General features: G+C 44.6%; 1 pseudogene across 1 annotated transcript; it reads left to right on the forward strand.

The window, feature by feature from the left end:
• The first annotated feature begins 5,332 nt into the window (after positions 1-5,332).
• On the forward strand, positions 5,333-5,931 carry LOC308432586 (proteasome subunit beta type-3-like; annotated as a pseudogene). Its single transcript has one exon. The product of its transcript is annotated as a proteasome subunit beta type-3-like (transcript).
• The last annotated feature ends 2,152 nt before the right edge of the window (positions 5,932-8,083 follow it).

An 8,083-nucleotide genomic window follows, 5' to 3' on the forward strand; every position in this document is an offset into this window, starting at 1 on the left:
GTCTCTCTGTCTCTGTCTGTCTCTCTGTCTATCTCTCTGTCTCTGTCTGTCTCTCTGGTTCTTTTTCTTTTCATTGTTTTTTTTTGTTGTTGTTGTTGTTGTTGTTGTTTTGTTTTTTGGGGGTTTTTTTGTGACAGAGTTTCCCTGGCTGTCTTGGAACCTCACTCTGTAGACAGACTGGCCTCCAAACTCACATAGATCCACCTGCCTCTGCCTCCCCAGTGCTGGGATTAAAGGCGTGTGCCACCACCCCAGACTTGAGATCACTTCTCAAAGGCTGTCTCATTCTGTCACCCTAGTGACATAGTCAGGTTCCCACTAAGGTCACCGTTTCACGCCGAGACCCAGACAGCATTAACAGTCAGGTCAGGGCCCAGACGGCCATCGTCTCTCTCAAGTTGGAGTCCATTAAGCCAGCAGTAGAGGAGACCCATCCGAAGCAGGATCAGAGCAAAGCAAAACACACAGCTCTCGGCAAGCCAGATAGGGACATGTCACCAACACCCATCTCCTACCTCATCTCAGGCCACCGTGTTCACTTGATGGTTGTAAACAGGGAAAGACAGTAAAACCCAGGACAATCCAAACGGATGGGCTCTGGCAAGGGTGAGCTAAACACACTGAGTGCTTTTGATAAGCTGAAGCCGGGAAGGAGGGCACATGGCTCAGTGCTGTGAAGAAAGAGCGATTTCCTGGCCTGTCAAGCCGGGTCCAAGTTACCCTGAAAAGGATGGGGCCCTGACTTCCATAAAACACTAATAGCTTCTAGACTCCAGATAGGCTGATTTTAAAAGGAAGGGAAAAGGTGTTACTTCCCTTGAAAGCTGTGTATTTTGTAGCTACAACATGTAAAGCTTCTAGAATCTTTAGCTCATTTCCTAATACATGCCAAGGCCCGTGCTAAGTGCCTTACCTGTAGCATCATGGCACAGAGCTAATTCTATGATTACTCCTATGTTTTCATGTGTAGAGTCAAAGAACAGAGAGTTTTTTAAATGATGGCAAAGTTCTCAAAATAAGCACAAGGCTGAGGGAAGTCTCCGCTTAAATGACTTTCTGCTCCTCCCTCTAAGGGTTAAAGGAGCTTCGCTGGTCTCCAGTGCTTGGCATTCTCCATCCTCCGCTCTGAACAGCAATGCGCTTCACAGCCCACCCACAGGGAAGAAGAGTCTGCTTGTTTATCTGTTTGGTCCATTTCCCATGACATAACACAGAGTCCTAATGTGCTCACCACATAAAACTCACAACCCAGTCCTCTTTGTGCGCTACAGACCCCTCTGACCACTTCCTAGCATAACAAAGGCCAGTGAGTGTGACAGACTCTTTATTGATGGATCAAGAACCAACTGGGGGCAAGGACCTTCAACGTCAGTAAACACAGAACCCGATTAAATCAAAGCATCAGAACCACCCTCAACATATGAGTTTTGTCCATAAAAACCCCAGCAGTACATATCTTGGGGCCACTCATCTGGGAAGTTCCAAGGAGTGGTCCTCCCCCAAAGTCCATCTCTTGATCAGTATTTAATATTTAATAAAGCCTGCTTCATAGCTATACCACTCCTGGGCACATACCCAAAAGATGTTCTACCATCCCACAAAGACACTTGCTCATCTATGTTTATAGCAGCTTTATTCGTAATAGCCAGACACTGGAAACAACCCAAATGTCCCTCAACTGAAGAATGGATAAAGAAAATGTACATCTACACGATGGAGTACTATTCAGCTGTTATTTTAAAGAAGGGGTGGGGAGCATCATGAATTTTGCAGGGAAGTGATTTGAGAATATCATCCGGAGTGAGGTAACCCAGACCTAAAAGGGACATGCATGCTATATATTCATTTATAAGTGGATATTAGCCATAAAATACTAGATAACCATGCTACACTCCACAGACTCCAAGAAGCTAAACAAGAAGAAAGGCCAATTGTGGAAGCTAAAATCTCACAAAGAAGGGGAAATAAAATAGTCATAAGAGGAAGATGGGAGCAAGGAACTGGGTGGGATAGGAGATGGGGGTATGGGGGAATTTGGGATCAGGTTGAACAGGGACAGGAGGGATGGTCAGATGACACAATGGAATTCTGCAACTGACAGAGGTGGGAAAGTGGAAGCATCTCCAGGAAGAGACAGAGACCTGAAATAAGGGAGGCCCCCAAGAATCAATGGGGTTGTCCTTAGCTGTGACTCATAGCACTGGGGATATGGAACCTGAAGTGTGGCCACCTTCTGTAGTCAGACAGGAACCACAGTGGAGCAACAGGAAAACCAACCAGCCCACAAAACGTCCTATCCAAAAATTATCCTGTCTACAAGAAATGATGGGATGGGGAATGGAGCAGAGACTGAAGGAACGGCCAACCAATAACCAACCAGCCCGACTTGAGACCCTTCCCATGGGCACACACTAGTTCCTGACACTATTAAAGATACTCTGCTATGCTTGCAGACAGGAGTCTAGCATGGCTGCCTTCTGAGTGGTTCCACCTAGCAGCTGACTTAGACAGATGCAGACACTCACAGCCAAACTGATGGAGCTTGGGGGCTCTTATGGAAGAATAGGAGGAAGGATTGCAGGCCAGAAGGGAATAGAAACTCCACAGGAAGACCAACAAAGTCAACTAACCTGGACCCTTGGGACCCTCAGAGTATGAACCACCAACCAAAGAACATACACGGGCTGGACCTAGGGCTCCCCACAGATACATAGCAGACGTGCAGCTCTGTCTTCATGTAGGTGCTGAACAACTGGAGTGGGGCTGTCCCAAAACTGTTGCCTGTACATGGGCTATGCTAACTCTCCTAACTGGGCTGCTTGTCCAGCCTCAGTGGGAGAGGTTGTGCCTAGCTTTGCAGAGTCTTGATGAACGAGGGTGGAGGTATACCCAGGGTAGAGTAATATATCTTCTTATACTCTAAGAAATATTTAAGAGTCAAAATTAGCTATCAGAAATTCTTGATCTTCAGTTGTCTGTGTGTTTGGTTTTGGCAGGGTACAAGGGACTGAGTTACCCATTTTACACATCAAAGCAGAAACGGCCTCCAGGTTATCCCAGCATCCCTTAGTTCCTACCTGACAAACCCTGTCCCTATCCCTAAAGTTTTCAGCCTAGAGGCTAAGCTAACCTTCCCTCAGTGGCTCCTCCCTATATAATCCAGACATTTTGTTCTCTTCTCTCCCTCTATTCTTTTTCTCCTGTTCTCCTCCTCTTCCTCCTGCCTCTCTCTCTCTCTCTCTCTCTCTCTCTCTCTCTCTCTCTCTCTCTCTCTCCATACTTTCTTTCCCCTCTCTCCTCTCTCTCTCCCTTTCTATGACAACTTCCTTGGCCTCCTTCCCTTCCTTGGGGCCACTGAACTTGCCTATCCAAGAGCAGCTTCCCAATAAACCTACATATAATACAATGCAATCTGCTTGAACTGGCTCATTTCACCAGCAGTGGAGAAGCAACCTGACACTATGCAATGGTACTTTGAAGTCAGTCATCAAAGGAGGCTTTGAATGTTACCCAAAAACCTGGTCCCAGCTTTTCTCTTTCCAAATGAAAAAGAATGAGTGAAACTAAGTATACAGAAGGCTGCTCATTTCCCAGTTTTTTTGAGGGGGGGTATTACATAAGGAAGCTTTTAATCATTTAAGACTTAAAACTCACCTACTTCCCCACAGAATTTGAAGACACTTAAGAGTTCTACTAAAGACACAATAGAAACCGTTTACAGGAGCCGGAAGATAGCTCTAAAGCCAGGATACTGTAGCTGAGCAATAGACCCCATTTGCATTTCCCTCCTAGGACACAGTATTAGTTTTCATGCAATAACAATTTGTTGAATGATTGCATGCCTTAAATCCCTCCCCACAATAGGTGTTCGAAATGAACAAATTTAATCCAAGTGCATTAACTTGAAAGCTTAGTTTCTCTCTCTAAGGAGACTGGAAGAAGTCAATACTCAAATTACCAAGTATTTTGTAAATTCCAAAGTAATAACTTACTCCAATTATCATTTTATTTTTCTGCCAAGCCTTTTAAAGCATCTCAGGCCTGAAGTGCATGGTGTGTTATCGCTTTATAATGTATTTAGAGCTCAGCCGATCTCTTTTCCCTTCACCTCACCATCAGATGATCCACATAGGTCAAACTTGGTGTCAAGCAAATTAAAGTGTTATTTTATTATCTGAAGTAATTGTTTCTGTATTAAAAGGCCATTATTCTGAATGGATTATGTTGGTGATTATGCCATTAAGAATGGAGGGCCTATCAGCAGAGCTGAATGCCCATGTTTGTGAGAGTCCTTGTGAAGCTCTCCTGTATGTGGCAAATCATTCTTAACTGGGAACTCCAAATGGTCTGTGAGCCTCCAATGCATTTTTCTAAGCCATTACCATTTGGAAGCCCCACCCCCCACACCCCAAGTGGATCATTAATTAAACAGATAAGAAGGAGCCAGGCCTCCCATTGTGATGTGGCTGCCACTAAGTTTTCAGCAATGGAACACAGAGCCAGTCTCCGGACAGGCTCTCAGATTCACAGGAGCTCTTCAGTGAAGGTTTTAAGGAGTATCTCAACATTGGGGACATTTGGAGACAAGTACTTTATTTTGGTCTTTAAGCAGTTCCTTGTCTGATGACCCACAAAGTTTCAAGCAATTCAACACTTACAAATCACCCCCCAGGCCCATGTGGGTGGTCTCCAAAACACTGCATGGGTGCGGTAGATCTCAAAGCTGCTACATCCCAATTCCAAGCTTACATTTTATGCCGGGAGTGACTTATCTAATACTAATCTAATATCTAAGAACTCAATGGTCAGCCAACAGAACTCCAAAAAAATCCCCAGAGATAAATTGCAGACAACAAATTAAAAGATAATGCGTTAGGTGTGGAGGCACACACTCGTAGTCCCAGAGCTTAATTGGGAGTGGAGGCTGGAGGATCAGTGACCCAAGGTCATTGCTCAAGGTCATTGACTATATAGCAAGCTCAGGGTCAGACTGAGCTACATGAGACCTGTCTCAATGCCATGTCCCAAAACATTGGTAAATTCCATTTCATACATACATACATACATACACACACACACACACACACACACACACACACACACACACGTATTCAGACAAAAATGTTTGATACTCCGAATTATGAAAATTCTCCCCCAAGTTAATCTACTTATTACTTAAATATAAATGGCATAAATTATGTGACTGCACTGAAAACCCCAACAGGGTCTTTTTGAAACTTCAAAAAAAAAAAAAAAACTTTACATTCCCTGATGGAACATTCAGGAATAGCCCAGGAAGTTCTAAAAGATCGGCTCCTACTACAACACATTCATGTCTATTATGTCCTATAATGGAGGGGCCAGCATGGCCATAAAGGGAAAGAACTGTGTGGCCATTGCTGCAGACAGACATTTCGGAATCCAGGCCCAGATGGTGACCACGGACTTCCAGAAGATGAATGACAGGCTCTACATAGGCCTGGCTGGCCTGGCCACTGATGTACAGACAGTTGCCCAGTGTCTCAAGTTCCAACTGAACCTGTGTGAGATGAAGGAAGGTTGGCAGATCAAGCCTTACACTCTCATGAGCAGGTGGCCAACCTCTTGTATGAGAAACAGTTTGGTCCCTGTTATATAGAACCTGTCATTGCTGGCTTGGACCCAAGGACCTGTAAGCCCTTCATTTGCTCTCTGGACCTCATCAGCTGTTCCATGGTGACTGACGACTTCATTCATAGTCAGTGGTACCTGCTCTGAACAATTGTATGGAATGTGTGAGTCTCTCTGGGAGCCCAACATGGATCCAGAACACCTGTTTGAAACCATTTCTCAGGCCATGTTGAATGCTGTGGACCGGGATGCCATATCAGGGATGGGCGTCATGAAAAAGACAAGATCACCACCAGGATGCTGAAGGCCAAGATGAACTAACCTGTGCTCTGAATGGACTAACCTATTCTCTGGTCCTGTCTTCTTCTAGATTGTCCTGAAGCTGTTGTCCTAATTATATTTTAATGTTAATTCCACTTCCTCAAGAAGAGCTGCCTAATCACGTACTCAAGAGGTGACTTCATCTGAATCATCCCATTTTAATTAGTAAAATTAAGGAAAGCCAGTGACTGGGCAGGGCAAGGAGAGAGGAGAGGTCTGAGGAGGTCAGAGGACAGGGGTGGAGGTCGTGACAAAATGGAGGTTTCCAAGGACCAGCTAGACCCAGGTGATATTGATTGGCATTAAATAGCTATGAACATTAAGGATTTTATAGGTCTAGTATCTCTTTTAGAAGGGCAGTTTGTATCTTTGTCTATTTGATGTAATCTTGTTGTGTAGAGGGTTTGAATACCTAAACCTGTATGAAAAGCTATCGAGCTGTAGAGTTGTATTTATGTGGGATTTTGGGGTAGAGAAACATCCCGGGACGGAGGCAGAGAACAGGCGGTAGAAAACCGCCAGGGAAGGGAGTTGCGCGGACAAGTTGGGCCATGGTTGCTGCTCAGACCGGGCAGCAGAGGTGCACCAGGCTCTGTATCAGGGTTGGGCCTGAGGAGTGAGACCTCAGGACTGATAAAGAGATAAACCTATTTCTATTTATTTTTTTAATATTTACTACAACGTCTCCCTTTTGTTTTTTTTCTTTTTAATAAAATTCCTTTATTTATAAAAGAGAAACTGACCAAATGGCCGTCATGAGTTCAGAAGCATATGTGAACATTTAGCACATGGTTAAAGGAGAAATGTCTATCAACGGACTGAGGCAAATTATTCTAGGGTGGTCTAGAAAGCTAGCCACCCATTTGGAAGAAATGGATAGAGCCAACCCCAGCTTCCTTCTTCATTCTGTGCTAAATTCCAGTGGGATCAAAGACTTACATGTGAGAATTGAGCCAGTAAAAGTAAGGAGGAAAACGGGCGGAGACTTTCATCACCCAAGAGAAATGGCAGTCTTGACTCTGAATCAAAGACCAAAAATCAGGAAGTAAAAACCTGATAAATTTTACTTCGTAAGTGATGTAAAACCTTGTACATTTTAATGAAAAGGGAAAACGCTAGTCTGGAACAAGAATAGCACAAAGAAGGCGTTCAATGGTTGGCCTGGCAAATCTTAACTCTCCCCTGCTGTGTTTTCCAACCCCATGGTTTTGTTCTTAGCTTTGGTTTTGAGACAGGGTCTGGCATAGCAGGCTGGCCTAGAGCTAGACATGTACGTAAGGATGGCCTTGAGCTTCTGGGCCTCCTGCCTTCCAAGCGCCAGGAAACCACAAGCATGCACTTTCGTGCCAAACAAACCTTGTTTGATTTTGTTGTGGCCTATAACAAACAAGACCAGCAAGAGAGTTCAGCAGGTAAAGGTACCACAAAGTCTAGTCGAAGTTTATTCCTGTGGATCTGCAAACGGAAAGACAGAGCCAGCTCCACAGAGTGTCCTTTGACTTCCCACATGTGTATGCACACACCTGCATGCACATGCTAACGCAAGCACATATAAGCAATTTTTTTAAAATGAACATAGGGGCTAGAGAGATGGCTCAGAGGTTAAGAGCACTGCTCTTCCTGAGTTCAGTTCCTAGCAAACACATGGTGGCTCACAACCATCTATAATATGAGCTGGTCTGATGCCCTCTTCTGGTGTGCAGGTGCACCTGCAGATATGCATAAGCCTGTGGGGGTCATCGTTCAAACCACCACAAGCCTCAAGATGTTTCCCATGAGTCTCACTTTATCCAGGAGGAAATGAAACGCCCGTACGACCAACGGTGTGATAAATTAGCATCTCTTATGATGCTTGATTTGCCAAATATGGAGGAGTTTGGTGGGATTCTCAGATAAGAAAAGACAGTCTTGTTGGCCACACCAGTCTTTCTGAAGACTTGAACTTCACCAAAGCAAACAAGAAGCCAGAGGGACTCAGGTAAGACCTTGCAGAGCCTGACCATCTGCCTTGTACATTAATATTAGTGGTCTCCAAAGTAGCTTCCAGTGAGATGGCCTCATCAAAGGATACACTACTATGAGTCCTAACTGAACCAAATCCAGAATTCCACTCATGTGAAACAAAGTCAGGCCAGCAAGAATGCCTGTTCGT

This window comes from Micromys minutus, assembly GCF_963924665.1.
Source record: "Micromys minutus genome assembly, chromosome: 18".
NCBI classification, from domain to species: Eukaryota; Metazoa; Chordata; class Mammalia; order Rodentia; family Muridae; genus Micromys; species Micromys minutus.